This window comes from Neoarius graeffei, chromosome 25 (genome assembly GCF_027579695.1).
Source record: "Neoarius graeffei isolate fNeoGra1 chromosome 25, fNeoGra1.pri, whole genome shotgun sequence".
Taxonomy (NCBI): domain Eukaryota; kingdom Metazoa; phylum Chordata; class Actinopteri; order Siluriformes; family Ariidae; genus Neoarius; species Neoarius graeffei.
The window spans coordinates 40,634,153-40,655,876 of NC_083593.1; the positions used below are offsets into that span (position 1 = coordinate 40,634,153).

The following is a 21,724-nucleotide window of genomic DNA, read 5'->3' on the forward strand; positions in this document are numbered from 1 at the left end:
TTAAAATTGACAAATTAGGTGAATGTCTACGTATGTGTTACGGCTTTGTAAATAATATTAATGTAGAACTTTTTTTCTAGATCTATTTTTTTCCATTGTCCCGGGATTGTCCCAGATATGATAATTTTGTGTCCCGATGACATTTTTTATGGTCCCCGGGACATCGGGACACCGTTAGTTTCGAGCGCTGTGTGGCCTACCGGCGCACTGTCCGGTAATTGTTCCCTATATCCACTAGGGAGAGCGGTTTAATTATTCTTCAAAAGGACTCTTATTTAGTATTACGACGAAAGTAGGAATTTATCATAACTACCAGGATAAATCGTTTGGGCGCGAGTCTTGTTGAGGTCCGGGGTCACCGCGATCAGAGTCGGCCGAGTCGCTGTCCGATTCCGAGGCTGCACGGTCAAACCAGTGAGCCACGTTCACCGATTGCTTTCGCAACGGCCATAGGTTCATACATGTATGGTTTCACCTCTCTATATTCGATTTGTAGAGTTCCTACTTCAAAATCGCTATCGCTTTCAGACATTTTACACAACCTCTCACGACCAAAGTCCGTACACGTGTGCTTGGTTCGCAAGTAAACAGAGCTGCTCCCAGTCTGTTTGCCTTAAATGACGTCACGACGACGGTCCCCTGGCAGTGAAAGTGTGCATTAGTGAGATGTAAACAAACCTTCGGAAATTGAGCAAAACTGTATATTTTAACCGTTTTATTCAATTTTAGTGTGCAAATTAGACACTAAGAAGATTGAATTCACTTTCTGGGTCGTTCTTCTCGACAATAAAGTTGATATTCTACGTTTCACCTCCAACCCTTAAGCTACTCTGTTGGACTTTTTTTTTTTTTTTTTTTTGCCGTTGTCACATGTACACTCGAACAGCGAAATTCCTCCTCTGCATTTAACCCGTCTAAAGCAGTGAACACATGCATGCACACACAAGTGAGCAGTGAGCGCGCACACGCATACCCAGAGTAGTGGGCGGCTATACTACAGCATCTGGGGAGCAGTTGGGGGTTAGGCGCCTTGCTCAAAGGCACTTCAGCTATGATGTAGAGGGAGGGGAGAGCGCTGATCATTCACTCAATTCCCTTCACATTTTCTCTGCTGGTCACGGGAATTGAACTGGTGACCCTTTGAGCCCAAGGCTACTTCTCTAAGCTTCAGGCCGTGGCTGAAACATTTGTTTCATTTGTGCCACTGGGAACAGAAATGTACTTGTACAATACTTTTTTTTTGGAGGGGGGGGCACTGGTACACAGTCAAATCATTAGTTTTCTTTTGTTTCAGACACATCACATCACATCATCTCTAGCCGCTTTATCCTTCTACAGGGTCGCAGGCAAGCTGGAGCCTATCCCAGCTGACTACGGGCGAAAGGCGGGGTACACCCTGGACAAGTCGCCAGGTCATCACAGGGCTGACACATAGACACAGACAACCATTCACACTCACATTCACACCTACGGTCAATTTAGAGTCACCAGTTAACCTAACCTGCATGTCTTTGGACTGTGGGGGAAACCGGAGCACCCGGAGGAAACCCACGCGGACACGGGGAGAACATGCAAACTCCGCACAGAAAGGCCCTCGCCGGCCCCGGGGCTCGAACCCGGACCTTCTTGCTGTGAGGCGACAGCGCTAACCACTACACCACCGTGCCGCCCTGTTTCAGACATGTAAACGTTTTTTTCCTTTACCTGACATGTTTCGACGGCGTAACTTCCGTCTTCATCAGAGGGTCACCCGGATGTTGGTGTGTGACATGCCTTTATAATCAGCTGATGTTATGGAGGTGTGACCTCCCTGTCAATATTGACAGGTCGGTCACACCTCCCGCTGTCAGTGTTGCCCCCTCAGGACGGCGCTCCAGGTGTGGGAGAGCATGTATGCCCCCTCACCCCTGTTTATTGTTCTTGAGCTATGCTTTCTGAAAGCAACACTGACAGCGGGACCTGTCAACATTGATGGCGGTCACACCTCCGTAACATCAGCTGATTATAAAGGCACGCCACACACCAACATCCGGGTGACCCTCTGATGAAGACGGAAGTTACACCGTCGAAACATGTCAGGTAAAGGAAAAAAACGTTTACATGTCTGAAACAAAAGAAAACTAATGATTTGATTTAATAAGAAGACATAATGAGCGTAACATATCTACTGGTACACAGTGCTTACACATCACACATGACAAATACACATACATCTCGGCTATATGCAAGGAATAAATCACGGAGTTATAGGAAAATAATCAGTGACGGGGATGTGTGATTCCGTGCTGCCCCCCCACCCACCCACCCAAAAAAAAAAAGATTACTACTAAATAGTGCTGTCAAAGTTAACGCGATAATGATGCGTTAACGCGATCTCAATTTAACACAATTTTAAAAAAATAGTGCTGTTAACGCAAATTCTAATTTGGCCCTGCAAGTCACCCGTAGTTCCTGTTGAGGCTTGTCGCGCGCTGCTTCAATAAGAGTACATGTGAGTGATGGAGAAAGGCATAGACATATAAACATCCTCGCCGCCATATTGGATGGGGCAAAGTGGAGATTCTTCAGCCGTCTCTGGTATAGCGTCTAGACAGTAGCCGAGAATAAAGATGCCTCATTCATGTGCCGCGTTTAACTGTACCAACAGGTTTACCGTCCAAACGAGATCACATGGGATTACCTTTCACAGGTGAGACTGGAAAAATACTTTTCAATACTGTTCCTTCAGTCTTCAGTTTCCCAGCTCATCTCCACCGGGTAGGTGTAGAGTTATAAGCAGTGAGAATTAGATAATACAGTGCCACACTATGATGAACGTTTTTGAACGTATGATGAATGTTTTTATTTTTATCTGTTTTTTTTCTTCTTTTATGGCAAATATTTCTCTTCAAAAGAAACTAATGAAGAGTAAAATAAAACATTTTTTTATTTTCACAGTGATATGCACTTTATTTTTCATCCCTTGGTTTTCTCATCTAATATGGAAGTTATGGATGTCAGTGGCTGTGACAAGACGTGTTATGCTCTGCAGTAAAAAAAACATTATTGGTACAAAGCAAGCCCATTCACTTTTTTATGCTGATAAGAGAATTACAACGTTTTTTCATGTGACAAAAATGTGCGATTAAATTGCGATTAATCGCGAGTTAACTATGACAGTCGCGACATTAATCGTGATTAAATATTTTAATCGCTTGACAGCACTACTACTAAAGTGTTTTATTCTTTGTATACCGTCAATAATTTTTTTTTTTTTTAAAGAGTGAAACTATTTTTTTTCTATCTATTCAGTTACATATTGAGTCTTCAATGAAGAATGTTTGTGAAACATGTTGGTTCCTGCCATCACTTATTCACCAGCCCCCCCCCCCCCCCTCTCTCTCTCTCAGTTCAGAAGACAAAATGGCAGTTTCTGTGCACAGCTGGCTTGTCTTATATTTCAAACCCAATGGTAAATCCTAGAGATGATCTGGTTTGATAAATTACTTCTTGTCTGCTATAACATTTTTGACTAGACACTAATCTGGTGCGGGCGGCACGGTGGTGTAGTGGTTAGCGCTGTCGTCTCACAGCAAGAAGGTCCTGGGTTTGAGCCCTGGGGCCTTTCTGTGTGGAGTTTGCATGTTCTCCCCGTGTCCGCGTGGGTTTCCTCCGGGTGCTCCGGTTTCCCCCACAGTCCAAATACATGCAGGTTAGGTTAACTGGTGACTCTAAATTGACCGTAGGTGTGAATGTGAGTGTGAATGGTTGTCTGTGTCTATGTGTCAGCCCTGTGATGACCTGGCGACTTGTCCAGGGTGTACCCCGCCTTTCGCCCGTAGTCAGCTGGGATAGGCTCCAGCTTGCCTGCGACCCTGTAGAAGGATAAAGCGGCTAGAGATGATGAGATGAGATGAGACTAATCTGGTGCTGATAAGCTTTACTTACCTGTTAGCTACATTTAACCCTGTATCTCGAATGCACCACTAAATACGTACATATTGCATGTTTCACAAAAAATAAACCTATCTAGTGGAATAACATTGCATTATTTTTTTCGCGGTCCAGTTCCCATCAAATCCTGCGCTCTGATTGGCTGGCGAGCGGGTCCGTATCCTACGGTACGGACCCCGGTTACGGACCTCTGGCGACTCGCTCGTTCACAACAACAGCAAACATAGTAGCAATTTTTGTCAACGTTTATCTTTTTTTTTTTTTAAATAAGATTTATTTATAAGATTTTAATCAAAAATCTTACATTTTTGCCAGCATTTCTCAGCATAATAGCATTAATTTTACAGCATGGATAGTGATAATGACAGTCTTCACAGCGAAAGCGAGTTTTACTACCCTGAGAAAGAAGAAATCAAAGAAGACATTTCAGGAGAAAGCTAAAAACCTCTAACTGTTGCTAACGCCGAGCAAAAACATGGCTGAACCCTGAATGACTCAACTTTGTATAAATAGGGGACTACATAGGTGGCAAAATGTAGTTTTTTTCCTGTCATGGAAGTGCACTTGTATACCGAGGAGGAAGCAATTTGCATTACAGCCGTGAATGACGATTCAAAATGGCGGCTCGGCTCGGTTTTCCCTTTCGAGCGCTCTCGTTTTCTGTTCGAATTTGGTCAAGAAAAAAAAATATTATTTACCAGCTTAAGGTCGGTCCGTATGGTGAAATACCGTGACCTCGGCCTTAAATACTGACCTCAACCCAGAGGGCCTCAGTCAGTACTTTCAAGACCTCGGTCGCGGTATTTCACGATACGGACCTCCCAGCTGGTAAATAACATGTATATGTATTAATATTAACTGTCATGAAGTGTGGCAGTTGTGAGAGTAAAATGGAAATATTGGCTCATGTCTGTTTTGATTTTTTTTTTTTAAAACACTCATAGTATTTTGTAGCTAAATGACTTTGTTTGAAAAGTTATTTGTATTTTAAATGATGCAGTTATTAAATATTTAAAAATTCGTCTATCCATCCATATTTTAAGTAACATTTTAAAATAATTCCAGTGTTCATAATTCTGCCCTCAAGCACAAAACATCAGTATTTTCCTAAAGTCATGAAGAAGAGAACCTGTGCTTACAAAGGCACCATCAGAAAGGTCGCACCCGTTATTTTTTTTACGCCTGTCTGGTGGCAGTGCTTCATGCCCCACGGCTGCTTGCTTACGTTTCAGAGATGCCTGGCTGAAGGCGCACGCAGCTGTTACCATAGTTTCCTCCTCCAAGTGTGTGTGTGTGTGTGTGTGTGTGTGTGTGTGTGAGAGAGAGATGATGATGATGTCAGTGTGCACGCTGAGCCATCCCCCCCGCCTCCCCCTCTCTCTCTCTCTCTCTTCCTCATCTCTCTCCATCTTGCTCACCCTCCTGACTCAGTGGCAGCGGAGAAGCAGCTGTCCTCTCGTCTCTCTCCGGATCTCATTCTGTGGTACGTTACGAGCAGGTAGGCAGCCTGACAAGGAGCTTGCTGTTTTCAGGGATGCTCTAGGACTCTTCTCTGTTTGGTTTTACACTGTTTTTAAGACTGTGTTTGGGTTTGCTTAAAAATATCTGCTGTTTTTTTTTTTTTTAAAATTAAATGAAAAATTGTGTGTAGAGCACTGAGGGTGTTAGAGGTTGGTGAAGAGAGGAACAGCTCCTAATTCAGTCTCGGGGACATCTTTGGGAAACTCTGTTTGCTGGATGTTCTGAGAGAGAGAGAGAGAGAGAGAGAGGGCACTGCAGGGATCAATAGAAATGGCTGTTTTTTTTTTTTTTTAATTTTTAAATTGCTCCGAAATGCATTTCTTGGCCGCCGTCTGCAAAGCTGATCGCATACCTTTGCCGTTATGTGCACAGTCATTAAAATTCAACTCCTCAGTTTCATTTTGAACGAAAGTGCTCTTCCTGGCAGCGATAGAAACAGACCGTGAAAACAGTTGCTATAATGTCACACGAATGAGCCATAACTCTATATTTAGTAATATGATATGGCTAATTTTTAGACAGATCCCAGTTTGTATTCTTCACACTACTCGGTACGAAAGTTCTGTTTGCTTTTAACTAGAAGTCATATAATCACGAAATGTTAAACGAGAACCAGCGCAGTGCGAGTTCAGATTTTTATGGACCTACAGGATACACGCTCTTTACTTGCGTTGCGTCTTAATTAAATAAGCGTTTTGATGTTTGGTAGTTTAAACGATGTCGTTTTTGCCTTCCGACTTTTAATCACGCATCTGAACCTGCCTTCAGGAATTCGGAGATTAGAAAATGGAAATTCTTCCGTTCTACAGTGTTTAATTCAGAGGGTTATATATTTTAATGGAGAGGGAGAGAAGAAAAATTCTGGTTTCTACATGTATATTTTATCTTTAGAGACCGTTTGTAACTGTCTGTTCCTAAAAATAGACTGCAAAATAGTGATGAGGTGGCCAAATTGAGACATGTCGACCAGTTAAAGCTGAATAATTTCAGTTTGCACGGTCAGTTTTGTTGAATGATTTATTGATTTATTCATTTGGCAAATAAAACTGAATCACGCCTCTGTTATGACTAAGCTTCATTTCAGGAATGGGTTCTCTGGGACGCATTGCTGAACATCAGCATCAGTTCCATTACATTACAAGTTGTTTTTATATATTTTTTCCCTTTGGTGAATGTTATTTCACAGGCTTTTTCTTTTTTTTTCTCAGGGATCTGTTCTGCTGTTTTCTCTCATTCACTAGTTAAACAGTGCTCTGATAGTAATGGTTTGGCCTCGCCTTATCTCATAAAGTACACAGTGATTCCCCTCCCAGTTGGCTCCAATGTTTCCTGCTTGTGTCACAGCGAGGCTGGTGTCATGTTGGCATATGGACAGTTCCTGTTGTTGGAATGGTATATCCGCCCCCAGAGCTGCTCTGCAAACACAGAGTCTCTCTCTCTCTCTCTCACGCCTCCTCCCTGCCCAGCCTTTGGTGCATGGCTTGCCTTCACCTCCGGGCTTTCTGTGTTTCATCCTCTTGGCTTGTTGGAGCTGCATTGTTGCAGTGGGAAAGAATGATTTCCAGCATCCATTTATTTTAACGATCAGATGTGGCGGACAAGCGTGCGGAGAAATTTCCACGTTCCACAGCAAATTCCATGAATTAAAACCAAAACACATGTTTCTGTAAAGTTGTAACAGACCAACGGGAACGTTTGTTTTTCTGCAATTACCGCATGAGCATTCCTCATACGGCTGGGCTCGTTAGTCTTGGAGATTAGAAGGAGACAACGCAATAATTGTTCGACATCTAAAAACACCGGTCTCCCAGTGCCAGTGTGAACGAGCAGGGGGACCAGGGTGGGCTGTCGTGCTGCTTTGTGATGAATGGATGTTGTAGGGAAAGGGCCTTATTTACAAAGCTGAGGCCAGGAGGTCCAGCACGCTATCAGTCTCATGAAGCGACAGGGGGAAAAAAAAAGTCAGCGGAAATAGCTCCAATGAATCCATGTCCGTGCCTACAGCACTCAGTTGAGCACTAAATGCAGAAAATGCTCAAGTCACTGTGCTTGTCAGCTGAGTGATTTTATAAAGCTGTGATTATTTTGGGAAAGATGCACTGGAGAGCGAAAAGTTATACACACACACACGCTCGTGTGTCCAAAGTGCCGTTGTGCTTAAATAATAGTGCAATTTGAAATGATGTATGCTCAGGTTGTTTAGCTACCTGATTTCTTGGGATTATATTTTATAGAAGCGTGAAGGCTGAAGCTTTCACCTCATCATATTATTAAACATGTGGAACTCAACACCAGCTTCATCAAAGGGCCTCCGCTGACAAGTCTACTCCTTCTTGTTCCTGATTGTTATACCTGAAATAAACTTAAAGTGCCATTCCACCATTGGATGTATTCTTTGTCATAAAATACAATATATTTTATGACAACATGACTAGACAGAGAAATCTTTTAGCTTCAAAATGAGATATCAAACATAATTTTTTGACAAGTATATTAATTTTGCGACCAAAGTCACCTACCCTTTTAATTTCCGCGCGGTAGTGAAACGTGATGTCATCGGCAGGTTCCCCTTCTTGTGTACCACGTGTCGGTCTATTTTTAGACCAGGAAACCCCCCAAAGTGAGAGAGTCATTTCTCATCGTATATGGGGGCCAAAAAAAATGCGAAAAATTGAGTTAATCTTTCAGTTAGCTAGATTTATTGGTATTAGCTAGATTTAATGGTATTATTTTTATCGCGTTCTATCCGCCATTGCTGATAATATGTGCCACGTCACACGTCACGTGGTACACAAGAAGGGGAACCTGCCGATGACATCACGCGCGGAAATTAAAAGGGTAGGTGACTTTGGTCGCAAAATTAATATACTTGTCGTTGTCAAAAAATTATGTTTGATATATCATTTTGAAGCTAAAAGATTTCTCTGTCTAGTGATACCATTTATATATGTTGTCAAAATATATTGTATTTTATGCCAAAGAATACATCCAATGGTGGAATGGCACTTTAAAGTGCATATCACGGGTAAATTCAGGAGCAAGATCAATGTAATTCTCCTATTTTTTTTTTTTTTTTTTTAAGATATTTTTTGGGCTTTTTTTCACCTTTATTTGGATAGGACAGTGTAGAGACAGGAAATGAGCAGGAGAGAGAGACGGGGAGGGATCGGGAAATTACCTCGGGTCGGAATCGAACCTGGGTCCCTAGATTTATGGTATAGCACCTTATCCACCTGAGCCACGACGCCCCCTAATTCTCTTATTTTATATTAAACTTTGGTCAAATATCTGTCACATTCTGCATTCTCTGCAATTTTTTTTTTACCTTGCGCAATACCAGAAAAATTCAGTTGAAATCAAGCCGTTTGAGGCGAATTGGTCCGCCTCTGAAAAAACTTGGCGTTTGGATTTCCCGGGAAACATTGATTTGATTTTCGTGACGTCGCGTGCGGGACGCCTCCCTCTGAATCCTATGTCAGCGCTGGTTTGTTTATGAGAAAACGACCTGGTGGTTTTCTGCAAATTTCTTCAACGTTATCACGTAATTATTAAAATGGTTAACAGATGTATCGTAGGAGGGTGTAGCAACACCAATCTTGATGGGATTAGTACTCATCGTTTTCCAAAAGACCGGACAATGAGAGAGAAATGGGAGCGCTTGGTCTACACAGGCTGTGCACTGAAACCGCGCAAAGCTCGCGCAGCCTGCTGGCGCTTCCGCAGGTGACGTCACGAATCTGGCTCCAGGCTCCCTTGGGATTTTTCCAGACGCGTTTTATTTAATTTTTTTTCTGCTGTAGACAGACGGCCTTGTGCAAAATTACCCTTCTGGATGAGTGTGTAAAGGGACAGACTTTCATATAAAAAAAAAAAAAACGAAATTGATCCAGGATATGCTTCAAACAGAAAGGAAGCTATTAAACAACCATTTCGGATATTTGACCTTGCTGTGACCTTGACCCTGTTTGGAACAGTTCTTAAAACAGTTAATCCGCTGGTTACAGTGACGAGTAAGGAATAACACCTTATTCTATCCACATTCACTGGATATCAGCAATCGCGTGCACTGATGTGCGCTGATAGCCTAGTAGTACTTTACTACTAGGCTATCAGCGCATATACCGTTAGTAGAGAAAAACAAAATGGCGGCACGTATTGCTGAACCAACCGAGGACAAAATTAAAAACTCAAAAACAAACCCTCCTCCAAAAAAGCAACAAAATATGGAATAAAAGTATTTGATGTTAAGAATGTATTTATTTTTTTATTTTTCAAAAATTATTATAACACTTTTTCACAAACTGCTCCTGTCATTTCGCCAGTTTGCTTACATTCTAAGCAGAAATGATTTTATTGGACGTTTTGTATAAAGTTTTTAGCGACTGAATTTACAAAAAAAAAGAAGCTCCGTTTCTCTAAATCCAGTGAATGTGGATAGAATAAAACAGTTATTCCACTCAATCTCGTCGTACATGGCTTATACAGGGGTGATGGCGTTCTGGCGCCGCGCCGGATTTCCGGCGTACCGTGGCTGGGGAAAAAAAAAAATCTAGTTCGCCCATTGTACTGTGTCATTCTGAGATGCGCAGATAGACAGTAAAGGGAATTCGCATGATATGGAACTAGTGGGGAAAAAGTGCCGTCACGGCACGAATTAGACCCTCGGAGGGTCTCCCACTAGTTCCATATCATACGAATTACGCTATCACCCCTGCTTATAGCCAACTCGGTGCTACGCGTCTCGTCAGCAATCAGCTCACGTACGACTTGATTTTGTGGAATAACTGTTAAATACGTGGCTGTTATACAAAGATGATGCATGCTGGTGCGGTGTGATGCATTGTGCCTGTATAGAAACATTTAACGCATTCGAAACGATAGCCTGTTAGAATGAACACGTTAATATAAATCTATCGTTCATGTAACAGCTGGGAATATCGTCCAAGCCGTGCTGTTATGTAGAAATAATGCACACCTTCTGACCAATCAGCTTTGATCATTCAGCCATGCTGTGGTTTTAGTTCCGTACTAAAAACTCGGAAACGTCATGCCTCCACCACCTCGTGACCGAGACATAAAAATGAAACAACCGCAAAGTATTTTGTTCAGTACAAATCGGCACAAACAAGTTGGTTGAATTTTTGCTCCGTTTTTGGGTAATTATGGTTCAGTTTACTGTGACGTCACTCTCGGACATGTGACTAGACACGTAACGATTAGATGATTTCAACTGATGTGTCGGAAATTTTAAAATTTTAATTATTAAAAAAAAAAAACGAATCGACAATCGTAAATTGTTTGTTATTCATTATGAACCTGTTATTAATGATAATTTTCTTTATACCTAGTGTGTTAACAGTAATTCATGTTTTTATGCCGTGTATAATTTGGTTAGTGATGTGATTTGACCATAACTTTTTTTTTTTTAAATACTTAAAATAATTCTTCTCTACGTCGTCGTTCACAAATGAAGTCTTCTCCGATTCTGAGCAAAGTTGGTCTCGCATCAAGGCCAATTTATGCTGACAACGCAGTCCTCGCAGACGGTGTTGCAGATAGCGTCTGCGTAGCCCCCCCACCTTCGCAGATGCTCTGCGCGCACCTCCCAAAAATTGTGACCACCGCAGAAGCCTCGCAGACAGCGTCGCAGACAAGAGGGCTCTGATTGGTCCACTCTACATCCACTGTACACGCACTTCCGCTTCCCTACTTTCCCGGTTTGTTTTGTTTTCACGACCGCCATTTTTAAAACCACGAGCGAAGATGGAGCAGCACGAAGAGCGGTTGATCGAGGAAGTGAGGAAGTACGTACATCTATACGACTCCGGTTCTAGTCATTATAAGTAACCGGAGGATAAACACTCCACTAACCACACCCACCAACTACTCCTAGCGATTTCGCGACTTCGCGCCCCCTTGCGTTGTAGCGGTGAATAACATCGCGCACGCCTATTACTCCCCGCTCAACGATAAATTACAACTGTCTGCGAAAAGCTGTCTGCGAAAGCCTTGTCGCAAGAGCATGCAGAGGCCTTCACTCCAAGGCTACGATCGTATCACGGCACGTTCAGTGGCATCATCAAATAACAACTCATTTCTTTAAGAATCAAAATCGTATTGTACTCCATGGAAGCATTTATTACTGACACACACCCATGTTATTGAAGCTCATCTCATCTCATTATCTCTAGCCGCTTTATCCTGTTCTACAGGGTCGCAGGCAAGCTGGAGCCTATCCCAGCTGACTACGGGCGAAAGGCGGGGTACACCCTGGACAAGTCGCCAGGTCATCACAGGGCTGACACATAGACACAGACAACCATTCACACTCACATTCACACCTACGGTCAATTTAGAGTCACCAGTTAACCTAACCTGCATGTCTTTGGACTGTGGGGGAAACCGGAGCACCCGGAGGAAACCCACGCGGACACGGGGAGAACATGCAAACTCCGCACAGAAAGGCCCCCGCCGGCCCCGGGGCTCGAACCCGGACCTTCTTGCTGTGAGGCGACAGCGCTAACCACTACACTACCGTACCGCCCGTTGTTGAAGCTGAAAATCTGAATTCAAACAGCATTATTTTTAGATGAATTTTAGATGTGGGGACTGAGAGTCGTCGAATCCTCCCAGCTTACGCGTTGGAAATGAAATATGAGTGTCCTTTTAAATTTACATTTTATTTTTACATGTTTTTTGCAATTGAATTTAAATGATCTCGCAGCTTGTCAGCACTCCTTGCAATGGTAAACGAATTAGCATATTATAATTGCCATTAGGATTTGAATGAAACTAAACATGGTCTAAAATTCATTGTGTGAGGAACGCGCGTTTAATGAACAGCTAACACACCTTTAAGCTGACTGAGCGTTTTATAGCCGTGTTTTGTTAAACTGGCCACTTATTGACCTCGTATGGTTTTAACAGGAAGCCTAGATGACAAAAAAGGCAGGGCCCAGCATATGATAGTCACACAAAAAACAAACCAGAAGAACGAACATGTTTACAGAAAAAAAAAAAACCCTTCCGTTTTATTTAATATATCTTTATACAAGTGCCAGGGTCACAAAGATGTCAACGAATACTCGAGTAACTGGAACAATACAGTAAAAAGCCAGTCACGTTGCTCTTCCTAAGGTTGTGTGAGTGAGGAGATGGAAAAACAAAGTCACTTCCATGTTTACTTTAAAGTGCATATCCTGGACCAATTTCGTTTTTTTTTTTTAAATATGAAAGTATGTCCCTTTACACACTCATCCAGAAGGGTAATTTTGCACAAGGCCGTCTGTCTCCAGCAGAAAAAAATAAAATAACAAAACGCGTCTGGAAAAATCCCAAGGGAGTCTGGAGCCAGATTCGTGACGTTACCTGCGGAAGCGCCAGCAGGCTGCGAGAGATTGCACGGTTTCAGTGCACAGCCTGTGTAGACCAAGCGCTCCCATTTCTCTCTCATTGTCCGGTCTTTTGGAAAATGATGAGTACTAAAGGCCAATTTATGCTGACAACGCAGTCCTCGCAGATGGCGTCTGCGTAGCCCCCCCCACCTTCGCAGACGCTCTGCGCGCACCTCCCAAAAATTGTGACCACCGCAGAAGCCTCGCAGACAGCGTCGCAGACAAGAGGGCTCTGATTGGTCCACTCTACATCCGCTGTACACGCACTTCCGCTTCCCTACTTTCCCGGTTTGGTTTGTTTTCACGACCGCCATTTTTAAAAATACGAGCGAAGATGGAGCAGCACGAAGAGCGGTTGATCGAGGAAGTGAGGAAGTACGTGCATCTATACGACTCCAGTTCTAGTCATTATAAGTAACCGGAGGATAAACACTCCACTAACCACACCCACCAACTACTCCTAGCGACTTCACGCCCCCTTGCGTTGTGGCGGTGAATAACATTGCGCATGCCTATTACTCCCCGCTCAACGATAAATTACAACTGTCTGCGAAAAGCTATCTGCGAAAGCCTTGTCGCAAGAGCATGCAGAGGCCCTAATCCTATCAAGATTGGTGTTGCTACACCCTCCTACGATACATCTGTTAACCATTTTAATAATTACGCGATAACGTTGAAAAAATTTGCAGAAAACCACCAGGTCGTTTTCTCATAAACATGGGCGGATCTACCGGGGTGGCATAGGGTGGCAAATGCCGCCATAAAAGAAAGCCTTGCCACCCCTGCTGCCACCCCAGTTGGCAGCGACGAATTCAAAGAAAAATTACGGCCAATTTGACATTTACGTGCATGAATTTCCAATGTCCGACTGCGGCGAATGCAGCACGAGATAACGCCAGAGATTGGTTGTTTTGGAAAATTGAGAGGCGCGAAGCGAGGGAGCCAGGAGTCGCGAGGAAAGGAGACACGGGAGGAAAGAGGTAAAAGCTGATTAACTGTCTACCAAGAAATGAAATTATAATGAATGAACAGTGCTAGCATAGTTGCGATGCCGATTTTGAGAGGATAAAAATCAGGTTGGAGAACGTTATTTAGCTAACTATACATGTAATGTTAGCTAGGTCTGACATTAGTTTTGTGTAAGGTCGGCCACAAAAGTTAATATTGATTCAACGTCTGTCAAGGAAAACATTGTAAAGTTACTTTGAATCATGACAAGTTCATGTTATGCTCACTGGTGAGCCTTTACAAAGTGTGAGAAAAAAAATACTATAAAATGTGACACTGGTGTAAATGGTTTAAATCATGCTGAACTTGAAGCAGTGTTGTTATTGTTGTTTTTTAGTGTCTGTTCTTTTGCATATACAGTATAAGGGCCTGTTTACACGAGAACGCTGTCGGGTAAAAACGACTAAATATTTTATCGGATGTGCCTTTCGTCTACACGGGGACGGCGTTTCCGAGGCTGAAAAACGGAAAAAATTGAAAACGCCTTCCAGAGTGGATAAGTTAAAAACAGCCCCCGTTGCATATCCGTCTAAACTACCCAATACGCGAAACTCTGCTCACGTCGGGTACGCGTTTACGTCATACATATGTCATATACTGTACATGCCAGCCCGGGAAGTAAGAAAGTAAGTAAAAAAGTAAGAGCATGTCTGATTACATCGATCCAACGGACCTTCAAGCTGCTCTGGCAGCTTTAATAAACGTCCAGGAGTCCTTCGAACATCTATACCGAATCTGCACATATACCGTTAATGAACAGAGGCGGGTATAGTATGCTCTTACTTTTTTACTTACTTTCTTACTTACCATAGCCAGAGTAGTCAAAGTTTTCGCGGTGCAGATCAGACAAGACTGCAGACGTTGCGCATGCGTGCAGACATAGCGGAGGTCTTTCACAGCACCACCTAGCCGCCTGGCATGCACATCCAATTGAATTCCACACATTTATGCGTCACCGTATAGACGCAGATTTCCTCCTTGAAAACGGTCGTGTAGACGTGGAAAAAAGTGAGAACGAAAACGGACTTTTGCGTTTTTGTTTCAGACCGTCCCCGTGTAAAGTGGGCCTAAAACTGTCCAGAAACGGTATAGACCTCATCTGAGAATGTGTGTTCTTTGTGAACAATAAAAGCATGAGATTAAGTTTGTCTGTATGAGTTTGTAAATGGCAGCCCGTGCCCTTTTGTAGTGTGTACATACTATTTGTCATCAAACTGTGATAACTGTGATTAAATTCAGTATATATATGTCTGTAATACGTTGCCACTAGGGCTGGGCGATTTTATGATTACGATGTTATTCACGATATAAAATCTCTACGATTAGAAATTAGACACGTACGATATGCCTACGCCTTCAATAAAATTACTTCATCTGAAGTTTTGACAGACACGCGAATAGCCAATCATAACTAAACAGTACCGCACGTAACCAATCAGTTGGAAGAGAGCCACGTCAAGTTAGGTTGCGTGCACACACAAACACACGTGTAGCAGCAACGCACAGCATGGCTGTGGTGAAGTTTGCAGGAGCGCGGCATTTCTCCAACAAAGCGTGAAACAAAGCGATTATAAAAATGAGCGAGAAGCCGACTGACCGGAGTTCTGAACAGGAAAGTCAGAGCACTGCCCTGGAGGACATCGTTGAAAAGAAGGGCCAGAGATCTTCGGTTGTGTGGAGGTATTTTGGATATTTAAAATCGGACATACAACAAAGTGTTACACAAAACCTTAAACACACTGACGTACAGGATTGCACTTTTTTTCTCCTTGTAGCATAAGGTTTACACGTCAATATGTTTTTTATGTTTATTTGAAAGCTGCTAGAATTTGCACAAATGATTAACAATGGTATATAGTTTTTATTTTTCAGTTTCAGTTTATTCATTTGAACAAAAAGAACAAAAGAATGTGCATCCAGTTTGTTTTGGTTCTGTGAAACTTGAAGGCTTGTTAAGCTATTTTTGTTAATTAGGAAGGAACTACTAATTTGTAATGTTCATATTTTGAGCAGAAAATTAAAGAAAATACAAAAATGGTGATTTGATTTATATCGTGATATATATCGTTATCGAAAATTTTGAAAAAATATATCATGATATAATTTTTTCTCATATCGCCCAGCCCTAGTTGCCACCCCTCAAAAATTCCTGCCCCCCTCTTGCCACCCCATAAATATTTTTCTAGATCTGCGCCTGCTCATAAACAAACCAGCGCTGACGTAGGATTCAGAAGGAGGCGTCCCGCACGCGACGTCACGAAAATCAATGTTTCCCGGGAAATCCAAACGCCAGGTTTTTTCAGAGGCGGACCAATTCGCCTCAAATGGCTTGATTTCAACTGAATTTTTCTGGTATTGCGCAAGGTAAAAAAAATTGCGCAAAATGTGACAGATATTTGACCAAAGTTTAATATAAAATAGGAGAATTCCATTGATCTTGCTCCTGAATTTACCCGTGATATGCACTTTAAGCAACACTGACAATATGGGTTACACATGAAAACAAATTCCTCCCTATAAAAGTAGTGCCAGCTTTGAAAGGGAAAAAAAAAAATCGAGGTTCATTTACAAATCTTCTTGACTTAAGAATTCACAAAAGCATTCCAAAAAATTGTTTTGCATGAACGTTTGACAAGTGCCTTTAGACTTCTATTATCAGTGAGAAAACAGACTGTCAGTTCTTTTCACAGTACAGGGGAGTTCTTGTGCATGCTGCTTGCACGTACAGGATAGATAAAAGTGCGTGCAGATTATGCTGAAAAACACCAGAACGTTCCTTTACTTTCCGACAGCGCAGCCGAGGATTATGTCAATCATCAGACGTTTTCCGAAGGAGGCTAATTTGCCAGTCCCTTTCTCCTGAACACTCCCCTGATGCGCAGATCTGATTTTTTTTTTTTCTTTCCCCGTCCCTGACGTTTATTTATCTGTCTGAGTTGCCCCTCATTTATATGAGGTTGATGAACAGAACAAGGATGTGTCGTAATGATGCTGGTGGACTGAACGTGATCTCCACCAGGCAATCCCGTCAGCCCCTGCTGCTCGCTCCCTCTCAGCAGAAGCTGGGTTACTGACATCCACCTAGAAATCAAAATTAACAGCTGGTGTTTGGGAGGAGATCGACATGGTTCATGCTATAGAAAGAATCTCTAACGTTAGCTCTCTCTCTCTGTGCTCGGCACATTTATTATTTATTTATTTATTTTTCTTCTTTGCAATGTGATGCACCACATGGTGGGCCACATGGCGTCATTAGAGTGGAGTGTCTTTCCTTCTTTCTCCTCATGCTTCTCTCGGTAGATGCAACCAATGACTGTTCCCATAACAAAGTGATAATCATGGCATGATACTTGGTTTTTTTTAAAAAATGTAATTTAATTTTAATAACATAGCTCAGGGTTTATTATAGTCGTGGACAATGACCGAAAAAAAAGAAGCATCATGATTCCTGAAAGCATTCGTATCATGAAATATAGGTTTGTTCACTAACTGGCAACAACAGTCATGTAAAAAAAAAAAAGTATAAATAATAATACAAATATTTTTATTACCGAATATAACAAACTTGTATAAAAAATTCCATGTAATTTGTTTTGAAATATTACATTATTTATTAAAACAAGCACTGAAAATGAGCAATAAAATTGTAAAATGTTACGGATTTAAAATGAAAGAGCTGCTTCCAGTCCATGATAATGATTAATATTATTATCTGATCTGGCCATAAGGCCGATGAGCTGGGTGGCGTGGCGTCCACCCGCCCGTCCGTCCGTCATCCACAGTTCAGTTAAATTGTATCTCCTCTGTCAGTTCTCCACGGATTTTTGTTCCGATTGTTTTGTTTGAAAGAACTCATCACTCCACACAAAACTTGGTCGTTGTTTTGTCGTATTTTTTTGCTTAACAACTTACTAATTACTTACTAATGTGGGTGGCACGGTGGTGTAGTGGTTAGCACTGTCGCCTCACAGCAAGAAGGTCCTGGGTTCGAGCCCAGTGGCCGGCGAGGGCCTTTCTGTGTGGAGTTTGCATGTTCTCCCCGTGTCTGCGTGGGTTTCCTCCGGGTGCTCCGGTTTCCCCCACAGTCCAAAGACATGTAGTTAGGGTTAATATGGGACGGCCTTGGGCTGAGGTGCCCTTGAGCGAAGCACCTAACTCCCAACTGCTCCCCGGGCGCTGTTAGCATGGCTGCCCACTGCTCTGGGTGTGTGTGTGTGTGTGTGTGTGTGTGTGTGCGTTCACTGCTTCAGATGGGTTAAATGCAGAAAGGAATGTCACAAGTGTGTGATTGAGTAAACTTCTTTCTTTCTTTCTTTCTTTCTTTCTTTCTTTCTTTCTTTCTTTTCTTTATTTCCCTTCCTTTCCTTTTTTTTCTTTTCTTTTTTTATTTCCCTTCCTTTCCTTTCCTTTCTTTCCCTTCCTTTCCTTTTCTTCCTTTCCCTTCTTTTCCTGTCCCTTTCTTTCTTTCCCTTTTCTTTTCTTTCTTTCTTTTCTTTATTTCCCTTCCTTTCCTTTTTTTCTTTCCCTTCCTTTCCTTCCTTTTCTTTTCTTTATTTCCCTTCCTTTCCTTTCTTTCCCTTTCCTTTCCTTCCTTTCCCTTCTTTTCCTGTCCTTTTCTTTCTTCTTTCTTTCCCTTTCTTTCCTTCCTTTTCTTTTCTTTATTTCCCTTCCTTTCCTTTCTTTCTTTTCCTTTCCTTCCTTTCCCTTCTTTTCCTGTCCTTTTCTTTCTTCTTTCTTTCCCTTCCTTTTCTTTCTTTCTTTCTTTCTTTCTTTCTTTCTTTCTTTCTTTCTTTCTTTCTTTCTTTCTTTCTTTCTTTCTTTCTTTCTTTCTTTCTTTCTTTCTTTCTTTCTTTCTTTTTTCTTTCCCTTCCTTTTTTCTTTACCTTCCTTTCCTTTTCTTTCTTTTCTTTTTCTTTATTTCCCTTCCTTTCCTTTTTTTCTTTCCCTTCCTTTCCTTCCTTTTCTTTTCTTTTTTTATTTCCCCTCCTTTCCTTTCTTTTTTCCTTTCCTTTCCTTCCTTTTCTTTTCTTCCTTTCCCTTCTTTTCCTGTCCTTTTCTTTCTTTCTTTCTTTCTTTCTTTCTTTCTTTCTTTCTTTCTTTCTTTCTTTAATTGTATCTCCTCTGTCATTTATTATTATTCTCTGTTCAGTTGTGATGGATGTTTTGTGTAGCTCTTCCCTCGAGGAGCAAATTTTAGTCCTTTGTTGATTTTCCTGTTGTGAACACTTTGTCGTGGAGGTTGGTCCTCTCTCACATCGTCACATTTCAGTTCTGTTTGTTGTTTTGGCCGTCATGGTTGTTTTGATGGCAGGCCAGATGAGCGACTCCGTCCCTGACGTTCTGGTAGTTCTATTGCACAGCCATGGTTTATAATAACGTGTTAGTTCTAATACGTTACCATTTCTATAGCAGCAGTAAATCCACCCTGACTTGTCTGGAGGACACGCCACATAAATGGATTAAAGCATGTATAATTGTTAATATGATGACCTTTTCTAAAAGGAGAGGTTTATTTTGCTTTTTGGGAAGGCGTCTCCAGCATCAATGCTTCATAATTGTCAGAGGTAAAGTGATTTCACTTATATTTTCCAACACGGTACAGGTCAGGGTTTGGCACTTTTGTGATTTCTTATAACATGACAAGCTGCATCTTTTGTCTTATCAAGTACAAGAGGGGAAAAACAAAAAGCGAGGCTGGTGAAGGAATGACTGTGTATAGCTGCTATAATGTAAACGCTAACATGTGCTCAATTGTTCTACAGGTTTCCAATGACCTTTAATAAATAAACGTATAAAAATTGTCATTCATTAGTGAATAAGAAGCACCTCAAAGCAAGAAGGTTCTTGGTTTGAACCTCTTTGCTGTCTAGGGCCTTTCAGTGTGGAGTTTACATGTTCTCCTCATACCGTACCTGTGCGGGTTTCCTCTAGGTGCTCCGGTTTCTTCCGACAGTCCAAAGACGTGCTGATTTGGTCAACTGGCTAAATTGCCCATAGGTGCGAGTGTGAATGGTTTGTGTCTCTGCATTAACCCTGCGATAGGGTGCCCAGGGTGTATCCCACCCAAACCTAGCTGGGATTGGTTCTAGCTTCCCCTGTGACCCTGACCAGATGAGCCGTCTAGATAATGGATGGACAAGATGGTGTAAGCTGCGATGACCTCGCGACTTGTCCAGGGTGTACCCCGCCTTTCAACAATAGTCAGCTGGGATAGGCTCCAGCTTGCACAGAATAATGCGGATAATGGAATGGGGGGGAAGATGGTGTAAGAGGAATAAAGCACTCCAGGATGTGCTGTTATGGGAAAATAATCAACTTGGGGGTTATTATAATTTTTTTTTTTTTATTTCCCTATAAGAGTCTTATTTTTTTTATACCTCAGCACTTAACACTTTTTACCAGAGGCCAAAAAACTGGAATTTGCACTTGTTTCTGAGGTGCCCGTGTTCAGCTTTTGAATTTATTTGTAATGTTGCGCTCTACAGTAGTGGTTAGTAGTTCATATGAAAGTAGACAGTCAGGGCTTTAAAAATTAAGTAGTGCTCCGTAAATATTTAAGCCTACTAGGTTTAAATGTTATCATAGCAGTTGTATACGTGTTTTCCTTTAAAATAAAGCTTTAGTTGTGCTGTCCCTTTTATCTCTATCCCAATGTTGTTATGGAGAGGTGGGAATTGTTTGCCCAGCAGGGGGCTCACACCCTTCCTTCCCCTTTCTCATCACCCTGCTCATCAGCAGCTAAACCCAGTGTCACGATACTCCTACTAGGGATGGCGAAAACTAAAAAAAAATCTTGACCGACCACCGAGCCTCATTAGCCGGTTAAAGTCGGTTAACCTATGAGTTTAAAATTCTAGAATTGGAATTATTAGAATCCATTCTAAATCTAACCGCGAGCATCCGCACATTCAGTCCCAGTCGCTGCCCTCCACTCACATTACCTTTTCTACAGCGCGAAACATTTAGTCAAACGCGGCACTGATGTCGAGGGGTTTGTATTGGAGCGGAGGACAAATGGCTCCAGCTTAGAGACGGTTTCAGTTGGCCATGATGGCGTTGAAAATAAAGTCAAGTGCTAGAAGAAGTACATAACATTCAGTGATGGGAATAACGGCGTTAAAATAAAGGCTGTTATAACGCCGGGTAATCTAATTAATTAGCTACAATCGTTATAACGCCGTTACCAATATCAACATGCCCTTACTGCATGGTATTGAAGTTGCTCTGAAGCCGTCACCGACTTGGCTCACAGACATAAAAGCTGCGTTCGTCACTCCCCCTTCAGACACCGCTGTCATTTCATTCTCTCCCCTTCCCTCCAAAAGTCGGCATCTGCGCCTTTAGTTTGTGTGGAGAGATATGATCTGCAATAACATGCATTGTTGGCTACAGACCGAAACATACGGTACTTTCAGAATGCACTGGCCAAGGCAGGACTAAACTCCATGTGCCTTCTAATAATAATTAAAAAAAACAGAATAGTAATTTGTAAGCGAAAAAGCCTGTCTACACTTTTTTTTTTTTCTTTCGCCGAGTGGCAGCTGTGTTCAACTGGGGCGGGATATGACTGAATGGGTGTTTCTGATTTGTCAGCTGTCTTTAACTGGGGCGGGAGGGCGGGACATGACTGAATGGGTGTTTCTGATTTGTCAGCTGTCTTTAATTGGGGCGAGACATGACTGAATGGTTGTTTCTGATTTGTCAGCTGTCTTTAACTGGGGCGGGAGGGCGGGACACGACTGAATGGGTGTTTCTGATTTGTCAGCTGTCGTCCTTACATCGCATGGCATGGCCCAAGCGTTTACAACACAGAATTCCAGGTTCTCCGCTCCAAAATCGGCAGCTTCAAAACGATTGATTTTTTTTTT

At 42.2% G+C, this 21,724-nt stretch overlaps 1 protein-coding gene across 8 annotated transcripts in view; it reads left to right on the forward strand.

The window, feature by feature from the left end:
* pam (peptidylglycine alpha-amidating monooxygenase) overlaps positions 1-21,724 on the forward strand; it is a 198,009-nt gene that overhangs the window by 11,981 nt on the left and 164,304 nt on the right. The window contains exon 1 of one of the 8 annotated variants that reach the window (XM_060908736.1): positions 5,353-5,431. The exons of the other annotated variants lie outside the window; for them this stretch is intronic. The gene's annotated coding sequence lies outside the window, so the exon portion shown is untranslated. Of the gene's footprint in view, positions 1-5,352; positions 5,432-21,724 lie in introns of those variants that run through there. 8 annotated transcript variants of the gene reach the window in all.